This window comes from Oncorhynchus tshawytscha, linkage group LG09 (genome assembly GCF_018296145.1).
Source record: "Oncorhynchus tshawytscha isolate Ot180627B linkage group LG09, Otsh_v2.0, whole genome shotgun sequence".
NCBI classification, from domain to species: domain Eukaryota; kingdom Metazoa; phylum Chordata; class Actinopteri; order Salmoniformes; family Salmonidae; genus Oncorhynchus; species Oncorhynchus tshawytscha.
Genome location: NC_056437.1, coordinates 37,623,251 through 37,623,855, shown reverse-complemented (window position 1 = coordinate 37,623,855; position 605 = coordinate 37,623,251).

Here is a 605-nt window from a genome sequence, read left to right as displayed (position 1 = left end):
ATCACTGGGTTCAAGCTTCTTTTCATCCAGGACCTTTATACCAGGGGGTGTCAGAGGAAGGCCCTAAAAATTGTCAAAGACTCTAGCCACCCTAGTCATAGACTGTTTTCTCTGCTACCGCAACGCAAGCGGTACCGGAGCACCAGGTCTAGGGCCAAGAGGCTTCTAAACAGCTTTGGTTAAGAGCTTGTATTCAGCGTATGTGACAAATAACATGTGATTTGACAACATGTAATCAGTTACTCCCCAACCCTGTGTGGTAATGCCATGGTATTCAGCATAATAGTCACTATTCAGCATAAGTATAGTACATGTTTTGGGGCGGGAGGTACCCTATTGGTTAGAGCGTTGGGCCAGTAACCGAAAGGTTGCAGGATCAAATCAACCGGCTGACAAGGTAAAAAAATCTGTCGTTCTGCCCCTGAACAAGGCAGTTAACCCACTGTTCCCCGGAAGGCCATCATCGTAAATAAGAATGTTCTTTATGTAACTAAGTCAAATAAAGGTTAAATGTTAAAAAAATAACATGTAGCAGTGTTCAGCATACACACTTATAATTAGCAGTGAAAATGACACTTACATAAAAATAAATAGAGTCAAATATA